We start from the raw sequence: 23,717 nt of genomic DNA on the forward strand, positions 1-23,717 counted from the left end.
TTTCTATACATTCGTCTTAGGCAAGGAATCCGCTCTATTACCGCAGACTTCCCGCGGAACCACCGATCCTTGCACCATTGCAACTGGCACTCCAGGGCGCGACAGTTAAGAGCCTGGTGTCGGTAATATACAGAGCAGTGCACACAGAGGGAGGAACCAGCCGCATAAGCGAGAACTAAATGGGTTCACAAACTAGGTATGGCCTTAACAGATGAACAATGGGCCTTCTGTTCGCTGCAAACTGAGCAGGTCTTGGCCAGTAGTATGCTGAGAATTCTCTATAAGTTTCTGCACAGACTACATTATACCCCAGCCCGGATGCACAGATACAAGCTAAGGGACACTGACACATGTGACAGGTGCCGAGCCCCTGGAGCGGACTTCCTGCTGCTTGCATGGGAGTGTACTGGGATATACACGTACTGGCTGCTGGTCTTTGTGGCTTTGTACTCAATGGTGAATGAGCAGATTGAGCCCACACCGCTGATGGCTTTGTTGGGGTATGTTGCACCATTAGGAGCAGAGCACCGTAAGTTTGTAGCCTTGGCACGGTTACTAGCTAAGAGAAGAGTAGCAGGTGGGGACAGGGGAAGAGCACCCAAACTCAAAGTGTGGATTAATTTACTAATATATTGTCAGGAGCGCCTTGCGACTTATGCAGAACTGTTACCTGTTGCATCCAGAACGAATATATGGGCCCCACTGCCATGCTACTTATTATCGCACTCTCACAGACTGATGGGCGCGCACACACACACACACACACACACACACACACACAATCGCGCGCTAGCGCTTGCTATGTCTGGAGTCCCTGGTGGAGGTGAAATGTCGGGATGCTGAGCTGGCTAGGTAGTGATAGCAACTGTTCATTTTATTCAGATATGACCGAAATGAGGTAAGGTGGAATGCTGCGGCAATTTGCATATTATTGCTGTATGATGTTCCTAACCCCCATCCCTTTTCTTTTCTGTACCCCAATGAGCCGAAGTACTTTTGACCATGTACCTGGTTTGGGTAGCGAGATGATGGAAATAATAATGGTTTGTTAATTATTATCTCAGAGAAGGGTGCCATAAACCGCTGACTGATGCTCTGTAAAACTGTTACATCAAGTTAATATGAGCATGCATGACCACATGTGAACTACTTTTTAAAACCTGATGCTCTTCCAGTTCAACACAAGGTACGCAGAACACCTTTTGTAGCCAAAGCTACAATTAAAGAAAAATGCTCAAAGACACGGTGTATTCAGGAGTAATTGAGCCGGTAGAGAGTACCATGTGGGTTTCTCCAGTGGTTACTGCAGAAAAATCTGATGGCAAAATTAGGTTTTGAATCGACTTGAGATCTCTGAATCAAAATGTAGTAGTAGATACTTATCCACTACCTAACATTAATGAGTTAATCTTGGCCTTGAGTGGGGCAAATTTCTCTAAACTGGACTTAAACACTTTTCAGATCAAACTTCATGGAGCAATCTAAACCACTTACAGCATTTATTACTATGGACTGCATTTTTCAATGCACAAGGATGCCATTTGGACTTTGTTCTGCTGCAAGTATCTTTCAATGCATGATGAATGTACTCTTTAACGATGTTACCAACTAAGGGGTTCTTCCAGGATGACATCCTCATATTCGGTGATACCTTAGATCAACACAATCGGACTCTCAGGGAGGCACTTCTTAGGATCAAAGAGTCTGGTTTAACCCTCAGACGAGAAACTTTTAAAATTTTTGTTGACAAGGTTGATTAACTTGGCTATGAAATTCGGCTGAAGGAGTAGGGCCTAAACAGAACCTTTTGGATGTCATCCACTTAGCTCCTATACCTTCGGATAAAGGCAAATTAACATCTTTTTTTAGGTCGTAGAGTACTCAAAATTTGTCAGACTTTTCTGCAAAAACTGAGATTCTAAGGTCTCTTTTAAAACGAGCATTGGCATAGCAAATAGGTATCGCCTTTGGGACCGTATAAGTGGGTGGGCATGCTGCACATTATCCGGGGTGCTCTGCAGAACTAGCGATCAGTCTCACTGTGTGGGACGGCTGATAGAGGAAAGGAAATGCAGACAACGGGAGGTGAGACGGTAGCATGGTGAACACAGCAAAAGTGTCCATGTCATCATGAACACTAGGTTACAGGCCTGGGCTTTCTCTACCAAAGAAATAATGGTGTTCAGATGGGTTGATGACACAGACTACACCTCCCAAAATGTATAACGTTATTAAAGGAAAGATGAGAACTGGAAAATTGTGTCCCTGGTGAGAGTTCCCTGGTAACTGCACCTCAGAAGGATGAAAGGCAGATACATGCGATATTAATTCTGCTGCTCGGAATGCGGAGGAAGAGCAGAAATGTGTGGACATTCTTCTGTTCCACGGTTTTCTGCGACACAACCAAGCTTGCTACTCAAAGTATTGATTAGAGCGGAAGACAATCAGTAAATAGCAGATACCTCAATGCTCTGCAGGTAAATTTTCGATTTTACAAAAAAAAGTCCTAATTTTCAACAAGATGGGGATGATGCGAATAAGAAAAACCGTATTCTTTTGAATTTTTAATGCAGCTACTTTTAATACATTACTGTAGCTTTGTGGTTTTGTAAATAGTAGGCATTCGTATTTTCCTGCTTCGTGTCACGCATTTTAGCCGTTAAAAAATATGAAACACTGCTGTTTTGACTGAATTCAAACCTGCACCTGTCTGTCAGTAAAGGTTTCCGCGTTAACCCACTGAACTGCCGTTCCCTAAAAGCGACCGTCCTTGGTGCAGCACAGCATTCACATTCAGGAAGCAATACTCAGAATGTGCAGGCGCAGATCCGCCTATTGGGAACAAGACCATGTGTGGTACGCACGCACTGCAAGGAATGTAAGGTATTCAGGTGGCACCCGGCCACGCTGCTGCTCTCTCTCTCGAGACCTCTAGGCCATGGGAGTCCAAGTTTAGAAAGAAGGCGGAACATGCACACATCTTTGGCCAATTGCGGGCTTTCAATTTTTGAAAGCCACACGCAAAGCCCAATGGAATGTGTGGGAGGAGGCCGACCCACACTGAAGTCTCTTGGAAGCTTCAGTGATTCCAAGATTCCCTCTCCTAGAGCAGTGCTTGGCGAGACCCAAAAAGGTGTCACTTTTACATGGAGTTCTCAACAGTAATGCTTTGATAAAGAAAAATATTTGTCGATGGGTCCTTGGTATTGGGACTGATTCCAGACCCCAGTTTTACACCCCAGTTCAGCAGTGTCCCTCCCCCTCCCCCCATGGAACAGCATGCAACAGGGTACCCTAAACACAAGAATGGGCGACATTATGGGTTGCATGTGTACCTCACCCGACTAGGGAACCATTGGTTATTATGCTCTGGCAGATGCTTGTCCCTTTTGGTGCGCACGGATATTGATATATGGCAATAACCACGTAGAAAGTCGACATCAGCATCCTCACACTCCACGTCAGGCCTCCATGCACCAAGCAAACGTTATACAGTATACTCGCACAAAACGCCACAACGTTCCGATCGCGTTCTTACAGGAGACACCTCACTGCTACAGAGGTAGGCAAACTAGACTAAATGGCGCGGAACCATATGTGGAGGAAAACCAAAGGAAATGATGAACGGAGCGTTGACAATACAAGCACTCACCCCCAGTCAACTGATCTGGGTTTAATCTATCACCGTTCTTTAGCCCACTCTGCCACCCCAGTTCAGACAAAACCATATGTGCCACGACATACTCAGCATACGCACGCAGGGCACTGATTGAGTTCCTGAAATGGAGTCCCCGGTCGAACCCAAACGAGTGGTGGACAAATAAGGTAGATACACCCTGCTAGAAGAACTCCTAGATGGGCAATCAGTACTCCTGGGTAGCATATACGCCCCGAATGTAGAGCAAGACAAATTCTGGGACCGCCTCGCCGGGATCCTGGCCCAATTTACCTCCATACCATGGATTTTACCTTACCCTGGACCGTTCCCACCTCCCACCCACCCACACACTCCTGCCTACAAGCAAACCGAGCGACACTGGGCCTGGGTCACACAATGAGCACACAGATGCATGGAGACTAAATCACCCACAGACCCAGCTTTATTAGTTTCACTCAATCCCACATAACCGGTGGGTCAGACTAGACAGATTCCTATGCTCAGCAGCGGTTCCGCCCAAAATTCAACAGAGACTACATGGGTAGGATTATTTCCGACCATGAAGCCCATATCCTACGGTTAAACTGTAGACCCCCACATCCCCCGTTCCCACCTGGCGTCTACCACGGGACTGTTAATCAGATCAGGTCTTTAAATACAAACAGGGACAAAGCATCCAAGACTACTTCGCCCATAACGCAGGCACAGCATCCTCCACGAAAGTAGAGTGGGTCACATCAAAGTCATAGCCCGGGGAGAAAGCATTAAATAATAGGGGTCAAACGGATGCTAGAACAAGCATTCACGAAAGCAGAGCAGCAACTTGCCACAGCTACTAAGTGAGATGACTCATCTGCAGAAGTTGTGACACTAGAGGCCAAAGCCAAAACAGAATACCAAGTTGCCTGTGCTGATCTCCGCCAGTACAATTTTAGGACGTATGCAACCCGGATGCATAAAGAAAGGGATAAAACAGGCACACTACTGGCATTGTTAGCCAAACAGGATGCAGACGTGAAACCCATAACGGAAGTAATTGATCCCCATGGTAATCTAGTACGATCCCAGGGCGAGATCCTCCTAGGGTTCTACCGCTACTATGCGGCGGTTTACAGTAGCCCAGCTTTGACCAAACAGGCCATACTCTATTGTTTCCTCGACGATCCCCAAAGTTACGAAGGCAGATAGGACGGCACTAGATACTGAGATACAATCCACCAACATCACCCAAGGCCTGCATGCCCTAGCTCGCAACAAGGCACCGGGACTAGACGAGCTCCCACCGGAGTATTAACACAACCTTCTCCCCCCTGCTGGTCCCATGACTTGTAGCAATGTTTGCGATCGCACTAGAACAGGGAGAGCTGCCAAGATCCCTCCAGGAATCCGTAATTGTGGCCTTCCTTAAGCCAATTCAAGACCCGCAAAAGATGGCCTCCTATCGCCCCATCATGTTCCTCTCCAGAGACTGTTAACTCTTTGGGAAAATATTAGTGGACAGATACAGGCAAATTATACGGCCCCATGTCCACTCGGATCAATGTGGTTTCATCCCAGGTAGACACACGTCCCAGAATATACACCGAATATTCCACGTCCAAGACCAGGTGAGAGAGAGACACATCCATCCTCGGTCAGCCTGTCTTATCCTAGACCTCGAGCTATACGATTGCGACAAGGAGACCACTAGGGCATTCCCATAGCAGACACCATGTATAGTGTCTCCATGTTTGCCGATGACCTTTTACTATACATACGAGACATCACCGAGGATTTAACAACCATTTGGGTTACACTGACAGAATTCGCAGTAGCTTCCGAGCTAAAGGTGAATAGGGATAAACCCACTGTGTACCCAACCTACCCTCTCCTCCATCCCCCCCCCCACCCCGAGAAATCTGGTTAGGCAACGAGGTGGTGGCCTGGAGCGTGGAAGCCCCCCGCTACCTAGGGATCCGCCTCTACCATTCCCCGACCGACATATTTGAGGATAACCACCGGACCCAGAACCTTCTTTTGTGACTTCGAGACTCACTTCTCAGTGCGCTAATCTGGGGATCTAACCGACATAGAATAGCATTGAAGAAACTACAATTACCCACCACGCAGGGAGTACTGGGTGCGCCAACCTTTAAATCCTATTTCCTAGCGGCACAACTACAATAGTTGTCCTACTGGACGGCAGACAGGCACACAGACAAGACGCACACCATGACCGATCGTGTGCCCATTCCAGAACTCTGCCTATTACTACCTGGCACTAAACCAAGACATACGTATCCCTTACAATTAACAGTGGCATGCAAATTTATGCAATGAGTACACCCCGCATGGCACCAGGGACACCCCCATACTCCCCTTTGCTCCCGCTGGTCGGGTGGCCCAAACCCAAAAACGAATTACACAACTAACATGCTTACTACATAGATGGACTGTGGCATTACTGAGATGAGTCCCTATTCGGGAACGGACAGCTCAGACCGTTCAAACGCCTTATGGACCACTATGGTCTTCCCCCTGGTCAGTTCCTACTTAACAGCCAACTCAGAGTTACCACCCGTATCATGATCGACAGGAAAGCCAAACACACAGCTAGTCATCCACAGTCTTGCATATGGAGTGGGACGACACTTAACCACATGGCTCTATAAAGCCATACGAGAACTCACGAACAAACCCTTAGTGACCTTGCGAACCACTTGGGAGAAAGAAATTGGACGTCCACTTCATGAGAAAGAATGGGAGGGGGCTCTGGAATACCCCAAGAAGGTGTCTAGAAATGCAAGCTTTAAAAACAGACAATTCTACATCCTCCATAGAGCGTATCTGACGCCAGCACGCCTTCAAAAATGTTATCCTGACAGTTCCTTTGCCCTAGATGCCAATCACAGGAAGCAGATTTTCATCATATGTTCTGGAGCTGCCCCATAATTCGATTCTATTGGCAAAACATCCATGACTCCCTTAGAGACCTCACAGGGCTTACATACTTAAACTCCTGGGAAGCCAGCGCGCTAGGTATTTTCCGGAAACAGAAATACAAAGTGCACATTCGATTTATTGCACTAGCCGTTTTACTAGCTAAGCAGAGTGTAGCCATGTACTGGGGATCCCCCACAGGTCCCCCCCGCTCGCAGCATGGGTGAGAGCAAGAGGAAGAAGCATTATAAGAGGAGGTGGTGAAAGAGATAAGTAAGTACCCCGTCTCCATGGAGTGGGCCCTATTACTGAACAGCTTCAAGCAATCACCCGGTGAGGATCTGGGTGACAGCAAGCACACACCAACGGACCCACAATCACAAGTGCAGACCACAAACGCACACACCGGATCTCCCACGGTAGCACAATCATAATTCAGACTGTCAGTAGCACTACACACCACGTCACACTGTACTGTCAAATGTTGGAGCCAGACTGACTGCAATTTTCCCCACATCTCCAACAGCAAACAGATGCATCGATTAGTGAGACACATAATGCCCTGATACCACACCACACCAGATGTCTGTAACCAGAAATTCCATGAACCATTCCCCAGCTTCTGTACCCTTGTTCTATATAGCAACCACATCGACATCTTGTGAACATTGGAATCTGTGGCTATCGACCTAACTCATTTATGGATAGCACTATACTAGGAGACGAAACATGCAATCCAACTGAATGTATCCTATCGCTATTTGTCATGTAAACTATAAATGAGTAAAAAAAAATATGTAAAAACAGCCATTTGTGCCAATGTTTTCACCTGTACCTTCTACTAAGTATGACAGATATTTGAAAGCAATCCGCTGCACCCTTCTGGTTGTGGGTATATATAGGACTTTTAGGTTCACCAAGAACCCGAGGAATCCAGAGCCAATAACTGAGCAGTGTCTTGCAAAGGTTTTTATTGTGGATCGGGTATATACATTTGGGAAAATATACACAGGAAAAAATATATAAACACACCGGTATGAAAGTCACCTATGCATTTCTAAAATGGGAACAAAATATATAGTTTATAAACAGTAGCTATTTGCACATCTCCGAAATTGTGGGCACCCATACCAGCATGTTAATCACAGGTCATTTTTCAAAGTGACTTCTTTTTTTACACATTCTTACATTTGGAGGGCAGAAATGCATTGAAAGTAAATAGGTATTAACAGTTGCTCTAAAATGTTGTGCTCCCCCTAAGTCTCCCGATAAAAGTGGTAACTCACTTGTGAGGGGAGGTGTAGGGCCCTTGACAGGAAACGGACCAAACCGCAACGTGGACACACCACATTTTCACAGTGAAAACAGACCCTTTTTTTGTAAAGTGCCAAGCGGTAGATTTTGAACCCTAGCTCTACCGCCACCTAGGGAAACCTAGCTATCCTATATATTTTTGGAAAACTAGACACCCAGGGGAATCAAGGATGGGGTGACTTGTCCGACTCTCACCAGGTTCTATTACCCAGAATCCCTTGCAAACCTCAAAATTTGTTCCAAAAAAAAACCATTTTCATGTTCCTCACATTTCTGTGGTGGAAAGTTTTGGAATCTGTATGTATCCACAAAATTCCACCTACCCCGCATTCCCCAAAGTCTTCCAAGAAAAATGGTACCTCACTTGTGTGGGTAGGCCTAGTGCCCACAACAGGAAACGGCCCAAAACGCAACGTGGACACACCACATTTTCCCATTGAAAACTGTCTTTTTTTTGCAAAGTGGCTACTCTAGATTTTGAACCCCAACTCTGCCAGCACCATGAGAAACCTAGCTAACCTATACATTTTTGAAAACTAAACACCCAGAGGAATCCGGGATGGGGCGACTTATCTGGCTCTTACCAGGTTCTGTTACCCAGAATTCCTTGCACACCACAAAATTGGTCACAAAACAAACATCAAAAAATACACATTTTCCTCACATTTCTGTGCTGGAAAGTTCTGGAATCTGTATGGATCCACAAAATTCCACCTACCCCGCATTCACCAACGTCTTCCCGAGAAAAATGGTACCTCACTTGTGTGGGTCAAGTACCAGTGACAGGCAAGGGCCCAAAACCTATTGAGGCAACATCAAAATTACCCATCACAAAGCAACCTGGTTTTGCAAGGGGGGTCCCATAAGTTTTTGGCCCCAGGCTGGGAGGCCATCTACAGAAACCTAACAAACCCACACAGGTCTGAAAACTAGACTCCCAGTCCAGCAAGGTATGGCTTGCGTGGGTCCCCCAACATTTCCCTACCCATAATCCCCTGCAAACCACAAACTTTGTTGAAAAATTCTATTTTTTCTCACATTCTGTGTGGGAAAGTTGTAGGATCACCGGGCTGACACAAATGTTCTACCACCCAGCGTTCCCCCAGGTCTCCCAATGAAATTTATACCGCATTTGTGTGGGTAGGCAAAGTGGCTGCAACAGGAAATGGCCCAAAATGTATTGAGGAGACATCAAAATGACCCATTACAAAACAACCTGGTTTTGCGAGGGGAGTCACCTGGGTTTTTGTTCCCGGGCTCGGCAGCCATCTAGGTAAACCCACACAGTTCTGAAAACTCAACACCCCGGGGAGTCCAGAGAGGTATGGCTTCCATGGGTCCCCCGTTTTCCTACCAAGAATCCCCTGCAAACCTCAAATTGAGCTGAAAACCCCTACATTTTCAACATATTTTTGGGAAGAGTCACCGACCCAAGATAATTTTCTCTTCTTACATTCGGGGCGTTTTTTCGCACATTTAGCGGAAGCCCTTGTCTTTGCTTAGGTTCTCTGATCTCTCATTTACAGATGCGTTAATAAGTATATCATACCCAAACAGTGCACCTATTGTCACCCAGGAGTGTAGCAGTCTTTGCGTCAATGCACCAGTTTGAGTAGAGGCCTAGGATAGGTATATTAGGGGCATAGGGAACAGCCTGAGCAGTGTATTTGAGAGCCGATTTGCAGTGTGTGAGGGCGACCTTCATCAGTATTGGGGCTGTAGCTGGGATCCAGCATGGGGGTAGAGCAATATATGTACTGTGCCCTGAGCTAGCATGCAAGGCATATAGGCAATTTCATTTAGGTTGTGGCTCGTTGGCCAGTTCACAAGCCATTGTAAACGGCTTGCTAGGCAGTACGACTTAAAATCAGGCACTGTGCAAAAAAGTATATAATAGGATGAAAACATATTTAAGCACTTTACTTGGTAATATGCAAATGATAAACATTTTGATGAATCCCAATTTCCAGATTTTATACACTATATATTTTATTAGTAAAAGTGCATGTTAGTGGGAAAGTTTCTAGCCATTTAAATGGAAAATGTGCTGTCTAAGTGATATTGCACTACCAAATCATGCTTTTGTGATATATTTATGAAAAGTGAGTTTTTGAACATGAACTGAGAAACATTCCTGCCCTCGGCCTGATGACAATGTAAATGTATGTAAATGTATAGGCATTTATATAGCGCACTACTTACCCGTAGGGTCCCAAGGCGCTTCGACCGCTGCGAAACCCTTCCTGGCTTCCCTGAGAGATGGTCCCTTAATGGGTATCTCCAGGGTGAGACCAGGCATCCCCGGCGGTCTGGTGGGGCCGTTAGTGAAGATGAGGCAAGCTAATGCCCAGAGTTGCCGAGTGTGAACGCTGATCAGAGTGGGCACCGAGGCGAGAGAATTATCGAGTCCGCTGACCCTGGTCCAGAAACCTGCCGCGCCGGGAATCGAACCCTGGTCCCGGGCCGTCCTCTGCTCTCGGGTCTGCCGCCTCTAACCAGTGAGCCACACTACTTCACTCCACTTCACTACACAATGCCATTTATTAGTGAACTAAGAGGCAGGTCAGTGGTCATTTGTACCCTATGTGGGCTAGATTCTAATTCTACATGGAGCAAAGTTTACTCTATTGCTCAAAAGGTTTATTTCAGTAGAGGGAAATAAAAAAAAAAAAACTATGTGTTTGTGAGAAAGTGCCATATTTCTTGCCTTGGTATGCCCCCACGTTATTCTGAACTGCTTATGTACTTTGACTGAGGTACCCAGGGCCGGTGTTCCTTCCCTACAAAGAAAAGCTATGCTGAAACAAAATACCCAATTGGCATCTCTGGCCACCTGTCAGCCCCTAGTAAATGGTACCCTAGGTACCCAGGGCATGGTGACCAGAAAACACCCGAGGGCTGCAGCACTTATTGTGCCACCCTCAGGGGCCCTGTACCCTGGCACCCACACACTGCCTTTGCAGGCTGAGTGCCCAAGTACAGAACTAAAGCAAGAATTGACATGGCACACATCCCCGTGTGCCATGCAAACAGAACCCACTGCCCTGGCATACTTCAGTCACCCCTCTTGCTGGGTGCCCTATACCAGAGGTGAGGGCCCAGGTGCATGAGCCCTGTGCCCCTACAGTACCCAGGGCCATTCCTGGGCACTGTAAGTGCAGTGTTGCCATTTAAGAGTATACGGTGCTGGGAGGTTGTCATTTACGAACTCCACAGCACAATAATGGCTTCACTGAAGACTGACAAGTCTGGTACCAAACTTCTCAGCACATTAAACACGCACTGATGCCAGTGAGGGATTCAATGTAAAATGCACAAGAGGGCATCTTAGAGATGCCCTCCAAAATCACGAACCTACAATCCACGTCTGGGCTGAGTGGCTGCAGAAGCTGCCACACAGCAGACATGTTGCTGGACCCCTGAATGGAGAACCACCCCCCACCCCCCCCCCCCCCCCCCCCCCCACTCTCCTGGGTCTGCAACAAAGCACATCCTGGGCGAGGTGCTATGTCTCCTCCCCCAGGATGGACAGGGCGAAGCTTCAAAGGCATACCGCCTCTGAGAGCTTCTCCAGACCATTTGCTGTACCCAGCAACCAGCCCCCCACCAGTCCTATCCCCACTCTGGCGGGAAGACTGTGGCAGGAAAAAATACATCAGGAAGGGGGGTGTGCCAACCTGTGCCAATTCCACCCCTCAGGTGGAGGAGGCGAGGTGAAGCACGACCCCGGGCTCCGGCCATCTTGTAGATGGGGAGTCCTGCCTAATCCCAGCTAGGTGCCTGCCCCCCTCCCAGACGAGAGGAGCAGGCTAGTGGGTGCACTCACCCCAGGACAGGGGTCCATTGGTCCCTGCCCTTGTCCTACCTGTAACGCCCCTAAATTTAGTTATTTATAGGCCCTCTGAACCTTCCTTAGATCTAGATACCAACAAGAAGAAAGAAGATCAAGAAGACACGCCGCGCAGCTGCTAACAGGACAACAACCGACTTGGCCCCAGCCCTACCGGCCTGTTGATCCTGGAACCTACTGCTGCCTAACCCAGTCGACCTCCGCGGACAGCAACCTTGGGACACCCAGAGAACCTGCCTGCCTCGACCCTCTTGAAGATTGGGACTCCCTACAGCAGAGGCTCTGCTGCAACAACCCACCTGGTGCCAGCCAGGAAGCTCCGGACCAGCCCACTCTGCACCAGCCGGGCAAACCCGAACCAAGACCACGAGGACATCCCCCCAGCGACTGGGACCCGATGTCCAGTGCCCAAAGACCCTCCGCGACAAACCAGCCGATGCCTCCAGACTCAGAACCAGGGCCCCCAACCGCAACCAGCCGAGGGTAAGCTTTTCCGACACCCAAAGACACCCCTGCACCCGGCGCCCTCCAGCCCCCTGTGCCTCCCTTTGGGGTACCTACCTGTCCTCCAAGATCCCAACTTACCTCTCCAAGTGCTGGTTGCCCCTGGAGAGTCTCCGTCCCTGAGCCTGCAGCCTTTGTTCCCTTTTCAAGATCCTCATTGGATAACATTGGGCGCCTGACTGCTCAAAAGCACCCTGCACCCAGCCGCCCGAGTGCCGCTGGCTGTGACCTCTTTGCCCTAATCTACACCCCCCCCCCCCTTGCCCTGAGCAAGTGACCAGGAGCCCAGCTTCCACAGCCGCATGGCCTGCTAGCCAGCAGCCACCAACCGAAGGCACCCTGCCTCTCAATGACCAACATTGGGCCTAACTACCTCTGCACCCGGCCGCCCCTGTGCCGCTGAGGGTGTACTAACTGTACCTACCTGACCCTGGGGGAACCCCGAGTCTGTGACCGGAACCTTACCTTCACCAACTAAGTACTTACCTGGAGGCCGGTAATTTACTTACCTGCCATTGGATAACATTGACCCATTTTGACTCGAAAATTTTCTAAGTGTGAAGTTTTGAAAACTGAAAATATTCCTATAAAAAAATCAGCCAAAGTCCGAATCCGAAAGAACTCACCTGTGACCAGGGGAGAAGCCAGTACTGTACCTTTCAGCCCAGTACTGAACCACAAAAGTAATTCCTTGCGGGTTTACTAGTAACCTGTATTTTCTCCATAGGAACCCGTTGTCTGCTTTTCTATGAAATTTCTTTTAAGTGTCTACTTTTGAAAACTGCAAATATTCTTTAAAAACTGTACGAAAGACAAACGCAATTACCTACCTGTTTTGAGCTAAGCCCCCGGTGCTGGCCCTAGTAGACTAGTGCTGGGTTACAAAAGTAACGCAATCGTACTTTACCTGCAACCTGAATTTCCTCCCATTGAATAACTTTGTCAGATTTACCTTGAAAAGTTTCTACGTGTGAACTTTTAAAGCAGCTTTATGTTCATGAAAATTCTGCACAGTAACAAACGATTTTGCTAATCTGGTTTCATCTTAGACCCCAGGACTGAATCTTAGATCTAGTCCTGGGACTACCAAAGTAATCCGTAAAGTAATCAACTGTCCTTATCTATGAAAACCCATTGAGTTCAATGTTAGAGTGTGGTTTAGAACTGCGTTGCGTACTGCTTATACTGTAACTATTGTGTGCACAACCTCTATTGCTTCCTTGCAAAGTGATTACATGAAAAGACTCATCTCGAGAAAAGTATATTTTTATAACTGTTGGTTCTTAAAATAAAACTCTCTCTTTGGATATACAAACAATTGGCCTGGAGTTCAGTCCTTGAGTGTGTGAAACCTTTTGCTGAGTGAGTACATCAGCATTGGACATTCAGGGGGAATTTGTGTCCTAGCCTAAAACATTGTACACTACTAGATTGGGTATGGCGGAACAGGAGAGTTATTTATCTGAGGTCGCTTTAGTGTATCTTGAAAAGTTCATGCAGGATTTACTTGCTAAGCCTATATCTGAGGAGAGCATTGATGAGGCCATCTCCGCGGCTAGACCGTTTCACAGCGGATTTTTAGAAGGCCTATAAAGATTTATTGACTCCCTGTCTCCTCAAAGTATATGCAGAGGCCCTGGAGACACAGATCCTACCCCCCACTCTGCGTGAGGCAGTCATCATTCTTCTCCCCAAACCCGGAAAGGACCCCCTGCTGCGCAGTTCCCATCGACCGTTATCACTTTTAAACCTAGACTACAAAATTTTGGCAAAGGCTCTAGCAAGTCACCTTTCTCTCTTAATGGAATCTATCATCTCCCCGGCCCAGTCTTGTTTCATATCCCATCGCTCCACAGCCTTCAATCTATGCACATTACTTAACACTTTACATAGAATTAACCAGGAAACCCCCGCTGCGGCAATCCTATTAGATACAGAAAAAGCATTTGACTCCCTTGAATGGCCTTTTATTTATTTTATCCACCATACAGCGTATGGGGGATGCAGTTTGGTTTCATTGCCACGACCGCCATGCCATATAGTCAACCGCTGGCCCGACTTGAACTTAATGATACCTTATCGCTCCCTTCACACACATGTGGCATGAGACAGGGCTGCCCGTTATCACCCCTGTTCATTTTAGCCATGGACCCCCAATGCAGCACTTCCAAGAAAAACACCTACACAGGGGCTTACAGTTCAACACCGGCCCATTGTTAGTGTCATATGCAGATGACACTATTCTGTATCTTCGCAACCCCCAAACTAATTTGGATCCCCTTATCCGGGAAATTCTGCGATTTGGCTGACATTCCGGGCTGGGAATCAACTGGCACTAATCTGTAATTTTTTCACTCACAGCTGGCACTAATAAGTGGGACTTGGAATTCCCCCTGGAATGGAATACAGACTCGGTCAAATACCTGGGCATCCATATTCACCTAGAAACTGAGCAGATCATCTGCCGTAATTACGGGACAGCTATTTCCAAATTAGAGACCCAAATAGAACAAGCATTTACAATGCAACGGTTTCGCCTTTGCCAGTTAGAGCTATTGGCATTGTAAATGACAATATTTTTATTTATGTGTTGGTTTTGAAAACAGATAAATAAATGGCATTGTCATTTACATTGCCAACAGCTTAATCTCTTGCAAATGTAAGACCTATTGTACCCTACTGGATTTCACTGAAGAAATTCAGAGTCTGGTCTGCAGGTGTCACGTGACAGATGCCCAATTGACAGCTGAGGGGGTTAAATCGTGCTGGGGTGGCACATTAAGGCAACGCTTGCTGAAAGCACTACACTACCCTACTGGAGTGTCAGTCTTTTTGGACATGGTCCACTCACTCAGCCTGTCTGGGCTTTTGAAGAGTATTTTTGGGCTTCTGGCTCAAACAGTGGGTATAGTGAAACTACATGTTCCAGCATGTTTGGACCAGAAAACTGCAAAACTAGTAAAGACTTTAAATAGCCCCAAAGCGCTTGGGCATTTGTTGACATAAACGCTATTTGTCATATATAACACTTTCATCGACCTGGTTGAAGGCAGTGGGCACCTACCTTGGAATAAAGAATTGCAGGACAGGTTAGTTGTGAGTAGACCAGCAAAAAGCCCCCCCGTACCCTCCCTCCAAGATAGTTTTGATTTTCTAGTTTTGTTTAGTATTGTCCATTTACTTTTCGTTTTGGTTACAGATTTGTGATTGATCGTTTATAGATTTTCCACATGTTGCTGTGCGGCATGTAAAAAACTTGAGAGACCAAATTGATTTCGCATAGGTGTTACCTATTGGCTTTGCCAGTGCTTGTTGTTTTTACACATCAAATTAGCTAGTTCATGGAACGATATAGAATGTGGCGTGATCTGCTTTACTAGCTCACGCTTGATGGCGCGCGGTTGCCTTTACACCTCCTTAATATAATAATGTAAGTGGGCATGTAAATTTGCTGTGCTGATAAAAAAATATATATATATATATATATATATATATATATATATATATATATATATATATATATATATATATATATATATATATACACACACACACACACACACACGCTTTGAGAGCAGCAACTACATTACCAGTAGGTACTAGCTCAGTTTGTCTACTGTGTAAAAGTTTAAATTAGTTCACAGCCTCAATATACTTTAGCCTATGCATATTGTAATTTGGTCCGGCTTTAGTGATACTTTAGGTGCACTGCATACATAAGTCAATAAAGCTGTGCTTTGCATACATCTGAAATACATTTTCATTTCTGGATATCTGTGGTGGCATTTTCAGAATTGGATGCTATTATTTCTTTATTTGCAGCCTGTAACTTTTGGGACCCTATCGCAGTCCACATGCGTTGTCTGGGGAAGAGGATTGTGTATGAAGTGAAAGTAAAATAAAACATCTGAGTTGTAATTTACAGTATCACACGTTTCCTTTACACGTGGTTGTGCATGTGAGTAGCAAGCCATTTGCTGCTTAGTTTGTGAAGAATACATATTTGTACAGTCGTTGGGACAGGAATAGTCCAGATCCAAAACAGAATCTGCAGACAGGGCCATGTTGTGCAGTGTATTGAAATTTTTTTTTTTGAATTGCTGCCTCGTGAATTCCTTCTATAAAAAAGCAGGCTGTATAGTTATTGGTGTCCCCAGAAACGGAATGTAACTCTCGCACGATATTTTGAGCGTTTCCATTTGTGATTCTGTCGTTTGCAGTACTAAGCAGCTCACAATATCATATATCCAAGTTATATAGGATTGTTCCATATTGCAGTCTGTCGATGTTATTTAAAACTTTACGCACTGCATGCTTTCTCTGTGTGTTCCCTCGCTCTCATCGGAAAATTGGATTTGAATGCATATTTAGTTTGTTACTGCAAGATGTAGGGTTTGCACATTTAGTTCTAGAGTCAGCTGGAACTGAAAATATAGTGCTGAAATCAGCGTTGTGGTTTCCAAGAGTGTATTATTAAGAGATACTGCTTTTGATTATTTTTTTGTGAGCTTTGACAATTTGAAATTATAATAAGCACTGGTAGCTTCCCGGAAAACTTCAACTTAGCTCGTTTCCAAGTATGGATAGTATTTGGAAATTCAATCCCAACTTTGATACTCAATTATGTGGGACTTCATTCCTACTGACTTCCTGTAATTCTACACCCACGGGTAAAAATATTAGCGGCCGTGGAGTGCTGCAGAGTTTCGACATGTTGATTCAAGTGGCGGACGGCTAAGCCCGTGTGCCTGCAGCAAGAACGTTCTATAACTTTGAAAGGCTGGAGGACTGTTGTTGCTGCTGGGATTCTTTGATGCAAACTGGACGAGGACTGATTGGAGCACAGTTGGCAGTGTTTTAGTGTCCTGCAGCTAGATCGAGTGCTGGGTAAGTGGAGGGTTTTGACTGGGAGAAGTAGAAGACGTTTTCCAAACTGCATCCTCGAGGCGGCTTTTATCTATTTCGTATGAATTTTGAGCATCGTTTGGCGACGACCTTCCTCAACTGTATCCGAGGCACATACCCCAGCTTTGGGAGCTCTTTCAAGCTGCTTACAATCATCCCGATGCCAGTGGTGTATTCGGTGCAGCTGCCTTTTGCTATTTTGCAGACACATTTGTGGATTTCGCTCAGTAGCATGCTCGGGAAGACGAAATGGCAAGGAGGTTAAGATTGCACTTCGCAGCAAAAAGGAGTAACACTGATCCATTGCCAGACAGCTCAGGGGACTATCTGGATAGCAATGCTTTTATGTACCCAAGAAGACTGTCGCCCACCTCTGCTCCAAACACTATACAGATGAAGCTGAGTAATAGGGAGGCCGCTGTGCAACCTGTGTCAGCGGAAATCTGGAATTCACAACCGTGTGTGCCCTTTTCACCTAAAACAAGCACCTACGAGGACACAGGGGGCGGGAGAGGACACGAACGGCGGGAGGGGGGCGGGAGAGGACACGGACGGCGGGAGGGGGGCGGGAGAAGACAAGGACGGCGGGAGGGGGCGGGAGAAGACACGGACGGCGGGAAACGTGCACAGGACAGCGAGGGGGGGCGGAAAGGCACACGGAGGGGGCGGGAATGGACAGCGCATCTGAATTCACTTACAGTGAAAGGGGAGGGAACGGAAAAAACGTAACTCCGCCCTGGGAAAAAATCACGGGAACGCCCCCGAATCTGGTCCGGCCTTGACGGACAGATCCGGCACTCAATGGCTAGCCAATGAGAGCCGGGGGACGTTCCCGAAGTGCTTATTGTCAACATAGGATTTCACCTGCGCTGAAAGGCTGCGCAGCAGCCTTCGGCAGGCGAAACCCAAAAATGGCTCAAGCTCCCACTATCCATGGCTGGGCGAGTGTCCCTCATTAAGATGGTCGTGCTTCCCAAATTTTTATATTTATTTCAAAACACCCCGATGCCTCTCCTTAATAAATTCTTTTTGACCCTCTGATCACACTAAATCAGATTACTATGGGGTGGCAGAAACGCCAGGGTAGACTGGCGGGTTATGACGCTCCCATGCGATAGAGGTGGATTCGGGGTCCCTGATTTGCAACTGTACTATTTAGCAGCACAGTGCAGTTAGGAACAGACATGCTATCACCCAGACGCTAGAATTCCGTTCCTCTGGCCAGAGTCTGACCTAGTCCTCCCGGACACTTTAGCAGCGATATTAACGGATAGCTTCCCCAAAGATATACAACCCGCATCTACCACTAGAGTTGGGCATGGGAGAAGCTGCATTGCATTACACACACGCCACTGCTATATTCTTCTGATCTCCCACTCCCGAACCCTAAATGTATACCTATAACTAGCGAAAAGCTCCTACAGAAGATATGCACTAAATTTGATATTACTAAACTAGGAGATTTATTTCCAGATGGCCTTTTTTTAATCCCGATAGCGAGTCCTTGTTCCCTGGCGCCACTTTCATGGACAGATTCGTCCTCCTACGGATTTGTTCAGCCCTGCGAGCTGCTTTGCCAGACTACCCTCTGGAACCACCTCCCTTTCCCCCACTCACGACAGTGATAGGCAGCGAAAGAGGGGTACATCTAGTGTCCCAGCTCTATAAGGCATGCGCTGCCATCATACCGATCAACAATGACAAAATACGCACTGCCTGGGAGACCGACTTAGGTAGATGGTTAACAGACGAGCAGTGGGCTGTCTGCTGTGCAGTTACGAAAAAGGTTTCCCTTAATAGCCGCCACAAATTAATTCACTTCAAGTTTCTACATAGAATATACATTACCCCCTCCAGACTCCACAGGATAGACCCTGCCAGACCACACCATTGTGCAAGATGCAACGCCCCGCAGGCAGACTTCGCCCACCTCTCCTGGACCTGACCGCGCATACACTCATATTGGGTAGAAATACATAAGATAGTGAGTGGCATTGTTCGGATTCCGTCGATTCCTTTGCCAGAAATTGTCCTGTTGGGATATGTAGCGCAGTTCCCATGGGCGACTCACAGATTTGTGGCCATTAGCTTATTTCGTGGCCAAAAGAGATGTATCCATTCATTGGGGTGACAAGACAGTGCCCTCTGTGAAGGGATGGCTAGAGAGCATGGCGTCCTGTTCCACAGACCTATACGCAACAACGGTCCCTCCCACCTCCAGGCCTAAAGATATCTGGAGACACAGCGGCAAGATCCCCCCCCCCCCCCCCCCCCCCAACACACAAAAAGAACAGGGCATAGTCCTATCGGGGTGGGTTAGGCAGACTACAGGTGCATGTTAATAGTCCACTACATAGGATACTAAACCCATTTCCCATTTTCTGATACTTCGCACGGTTGATGTAGTTACATGCCTTGATTATGAATATAGCTTATGCGAATTGGAGCTCTGAACTTTTGTAATGAGAAATATGTTGGAAGTCGAGAGACTTGCTTTATGCAACGTGTGACTATTGTGTAGCACTGAGTGAGCCCTTGACAGTGATTATTGAGTGAGCCCTTGACTGTGTATTCAGTGAGCCCTTGACAGTGAGAAATATGTTGGAAGTCGAGAGACTTGCTTTATGCAACGTGTGACTATTGTGTAGCACTGAGTGAGCCCTGGACAGTGTGTATTGAGTGAGCCCTTGACTCTGTATTCAGTGAGCCCTTGACAGTGTGTATTCAGTGAGCCCTTGACAGTGTGTATTCTATCTACTTGTACTTGCCAAATGATTCAAATTGCCCTAGTGTACTGCTTTACTTATACCTAAATGCAAAATAAAGTTTTTTTTTTTTAAAACTGTCCTTTGTTGCGTAAGGTTCGGTGAACCTGATGCTTGGAAGGTGGGATGGTTAAACTGAGTGCATGCGGTGTGTGTAGTGTGGTGAACAAAGAATGAAAACCTTTTTGGTTCCCGATTGACTCCATAGACCTACGACGCAAGCGGTAGAAGGTAATGAAGATGCAGGTTTAGAACATTAGGTTCTTACCCACATGCTTAAGAATAAAGACTTGTACAATTACTCTGTGTGTGGTAATGTCATTGGCGAATGTCCAGGGCTGGGTAGGACACTACAACAAGCGATGAAAAGGGGTTAAGTAACCTGTAGATCAGTAGTACCCTCCCAGGGAGTTTGCACTAGCCCAGCAAACTGCATGTGCGTGCCACATGCGCCGCAGACCAAGTGAAAACTCAGCGCTGGCACCTGTGGAGTCACAACCCAATGCCAGGTTGTGTAAAGCTTTCAAAGATAAAGAAAGCACTATTGAAAATGTACACCATGGTGGCCGAGATTCAAATTAAAATACCACAGAGAAACTGGGCTACTACGCAAATTAATGCTATATGTCATACGGAGTGACAACACTAAACGAGGGTGCAATCAGATTTTGAAGATCAGCGTATTGTGATAACCCAAAGCAAGTTAAGCTGTAACCTGATGTGCTATGAAGCAGAAATCAACCAGGTACTTACGAGACATTAAAGAGAAAAGTCAATTGAACATCATAATGTTATCAGCTCATCAAATCATTCCAACACAAAAAGCCTGGTCTACTTATCGAGACAAATAAAGAGTCATCATACCACTGCCTGCTGTGAAGTGACCCTAGAGGGAGGGCTGTGGTTTTGGTTGCAGAAATGTCCATAAACAGAAGCAACTCGCCACCAAAGCTGCCTAGTGGGGGCTCCGAAGAACTCTACAGATCTCCATTAAAATAAAGAACTCCAATGGAGAGCAAGGGTGTGACCAAAGCACCACCTGTCAAGGTGGACCATGAAGCCAGCACGTCAAAAGGCTCTAGAGATGGTTTGTATAAGCTAGTTCATCAAGAAGCGTTAGAGACCACTGCTGTCCACCAATGGTGGTAACTACTTTCTTAAAACTGCAATCATTTGAGCTCCAGAGTATGAAAGTACAGTTAAATGTAAATTAGTATGTTCATCCTGTAGCCCAAAGTCCTAGACAAATTGCATTTCACTTACAAGAAGCTGGTGTAAGAACTTAATTTGTTGCAGAGACGATATCATGGAGCACCCCACTGGTCCAGCGCCATGGGTTTTCCCCTTTGTAGTGGTGCCTAAAAGAGACGTGAAGGAGCTGTACAAATGTGTTGACATGCGTTGGGCAAACAAGGCAATCGAGACAGAAGGACATAGGCCCGCACATGGCCGATATGATCAATTTAATAGTGGAGTTATTCGCTCTCTCTCATCTCAAATGATATTACCAGTTAGAACTTGGAGAGAATTGCAGGTACATCGCAACCTTCTCTAAACATACATTGGTCGGTTTAGATATAAGCAACAGTTTTGGTTTATCCTCTGCTGCTGAACTTTTCCAAGACGTCAGTCGGCATATCATACAGCCTGTTGTAAACACCTTCAACTATAGTGATGAGATGTTAGTCTTCAGAGCTATTCAAAAGAGCATGACAAAGCTCTTATGCAAGTATGTCGAAGTGATGCTGGTTTGCTTTGAATGCTGACAAATGTCAATTCCATAAGACAATAACTGAAATTCTCTAGCCATATCTTTTCTGATTGGGTTATGACACCTCACCCAGCTAAAGTGCAAGCACTATTTACTACTAATCCCCTACAGGTCATTTCCAGGTTACGCTCATTCCTTGGAATGGCAAGTTACTGTTCTAAATACATATCTGCCATGTTCGGTGCACTGATACAAGAACTGATGAAAAAGAATGTTGCACTTCAATGGTCATGCAAGTGTGAGGAAAGTTTGAAGAGAATCAAGCAAGCCATTGAGAATGCCACTCAATGGCCTACTTGGATCCCAAACTCCATACAGAGGTTGTAGTCGATGCTAGCCCCGTTAGGTCACGCATAATCCTTGCACAGCACAATAGATAGCCAAATGCTCAAAGGAATAGCATGGCTTACACCAGTAAAAGCTTGTCACAAACTGAACGTGCTTATTCACAACCTGAGAAAGAAAGCTTGGCAGTGGGGTGGGCTTGTGAATATTTCCATGTGTTCTTATACTGAAAACCTTTCTTTTGCAGTAGTGACAATCATCAAGCACTACAGACATGTTGCAATCCAAAAGTCAAGATTCCTCTTTGTACTGAACACTGGGGTCTGAGATTACAAGAATACAATTACACGATTGTTCACTATCCAGAGAATTATCAAAATCCTACTGGATTTTACCATTAAACTGCCCTGCTACCCCATCTAAGACGGCTGAGGCCTACGTACATTTTTTTGTAAAATTGAGCACACAGGCTGCCATGTCATTAGAAGGAATTGTCACTGCCATGAGACAAGATAGGGATATGCTGTAACTGAAGGACATTATTACTCAACAATCTTGGAACTAGCACGGTCACAGTGGCAGTGAGCACATAAAGTTCAGAAATGTCAAATGAACTGGCTGCATCTCAGGAAGGCCTAATTTTGCGAGATACACAAATGGTCATTCTGGAGTCTACGACAACAAGTAATTGAAGTGGTCCATGAGGGACACTGAGGAATAGCTGCCACAAACAGAGTGCTTCAAGACAAGTCTGATTTCCTTATCTCAATGAAAGGGTTAAAAGAGAGTAAAAGGTGACGTCTCAGCCCACACAACTCAGCACCCTTTAAGCGTGTCAGAATTGCCTAAACATGCTTGGAAGAGAATAGCTGTTGATTTATTCGGTCCTATTGAGAATGGACATCAGCCAACTATCATTGTTAATGACTAGGACTGCTTTCAATTGGTAGATCCTTCATCCATTACTCATGAAAATGTTATTGATGGATTTGATGGCTTTGCGGCATGGGGTGTCCCCCTGCTCTTAAAGCGCAAACATATCACCCCACAAGGTTTCAAGACACTGGGGTCCTCAGGGGAGATAAAGTGAGCTATTGTCAAGAGTCACATGACGCAGAGCTGCCATCAGTGCCATGTATCGAAGAGTGAGCATTGCACTCCGAAGGCAGCCGCTCTGGCTGCTGTGCCACACCTCTACCTCATCTTGAAATCAGACAACAGCCTGCCTTTCAGTAGCAGAGAGTTCAGACACTGAATGTAAAGAATTGGATAAGGCACTTCCTCTTTGGCACCAGGCCAATGGCATTGTAGAACGATTCAGGAGTACTCTAAAGAGAACTGTGAAGCATGCTGCATTACAGAAGCTACATCTCAAGGTTTTGAGTAATACTCTTCGAGCTTACAGACAGACCACTCACTCTACTACAGGGGAAAGCCATGCAACCTTAATGTTTGGGAAAATCATGATGACCTAATTACCTCCGTGGACCAACCTTGGATCAAAGACTGAGAAAGACATTTGTACAGAAGATTCTGGTTGCAAACAAAAAATGTAAATCTATGCTGAAAAGCGACCTTATGTGAAAGATGCCACTTTCAAGTGATAGTTCAACAATCTAGAAAACAAAAATCAGATGCTAACTTTGAGGCAGAGCAAACATCCACCAAAAGGACACAGTCACTGTCCAGCATCTTGGGGAGTCCCTTACTAGAGATTCTTCTCACTTCAGACATGAGGCTCATCAC

General features: G+C 46.1%; 1 protein-coding gene across 3 annotated transcripts in view; it reads right to left on the reverse strand.

The window, feature by feature from the left end:
* Nucleotides 1–23,717, reverse strand: part of DEK (DEK proto-oncogene) — a 344,099-nt gene that overhangs the window by 317,528 nt on the left and 2,854 nt on the right. The gene's annotated exons all lie outside the window — the stretch shown is intronic.

The sequence above is a fragment of the Lissotriton helveticus genome, chromosome 4_1 (assembly GCF_964261635.1).
Source record: "Lissotriton helveticus chromosome 4_1, aLisHel1.1, whole genome shotgun sequence".
In the NCBI taxonomy this organism is placed as follows: Eukaryota; Metazoa; Chordata; class Amphibia; order Caudata; family Salamandridae; genus Lissotriton; species Lissotriton helveticus.